Below are 1,014 nucleotides of genomic sequence, written 5' to 3'. Positions count from 1 at the left end.
TGCGTTATATAAATGTGTGTGCACATACATATGTTATACAAATGTTTGTATGCCTGTATGTGTTAAGAAACCATTATGTAATAAAAAGCAACGAAAATTCTCGCCTACACACACCTAAACATGCAAAAATGTATGTATGTATGAATTTATTACAGCATGGCGAGTGTTCGATAAGCTCGACCAAAGATCCCACATACATACATATGTATGTACATGTAGCTACACACACGTATGTATGTACATGTACCTATTTTTGAAACATAATTGCATGGAGACTTGTGCTGCTCAGCTCAGCGCCTTTTTGCTGCGTTTGCAGGCTTATTTAACTGCCTACGAACATAGTGTTTAAGCTTAGTGTATTAATTTTTTTTTTTTTGTTGTAATATTATTTTTTTATGCCTCTTAAATACTCGACTGTCTTTAAAATGCAACCTTTTGATTTTTGTAAAATTTTCAATAAAATTTTTAGAAAGCCACAAAATGAAGTCATTGTATACGCATCTGTACGCGCATATACCGATTTATGTAGTGGTATTTTATTGTACATAGGTGTGTATGTATGTATGTGGCTTAAACCAATTTGCAAATATGCCATCAATTTGCTAGCTAAGCTGGTTAATTAAAAATGCTTCAATTTGCATAAATTTTCATTGCTTTACAAAAAACCTAATATATCACTTCATTTATTGGCTTTTTATCTAGAATATTTCTGCACAGGCAAAGGCACAGTCTTTCAAAAAAATGTACCATGTACTTATACTTTTGTGTATGGAGATAAATGTACATATGTATGTACTGTTATTTAATTTTTTATATTAGAAAAAAATGTATAGAAGATAAATAGGAAAAATAAATAAATTTCCGAAAATTATATTAAACAAGATTTTAATTATAATGTTTGGTTTTACTTTTATTTTTTCGCAAGTAGCAGAAACTAACAGCGATATATTTAAATATGGTGATAAAAATTAAATTGATTAAAAAAATTTTAAAAAATTAAATTGATTAAAAAAA

Source organism: Bactrocera tryoni, chromosome 4 (assembly GCF_016617805.1).
Source record: "Bactrocera tryoni isolate S06 chromosome 4, CSIRO_BtryS06_freeze2, whole genome shotgun sequence".
Lineage (NCBI taxonomy): Eukaryota > Metazoa > Arthropoda > Insecta > Diptera > Tephritidae > Bactrocera > Bactrocera tryoni.
The sequence above is the reverse complement of the archived record's forward strand: the minus strand, read 5'-3'. Positions refer to the sequence as shown.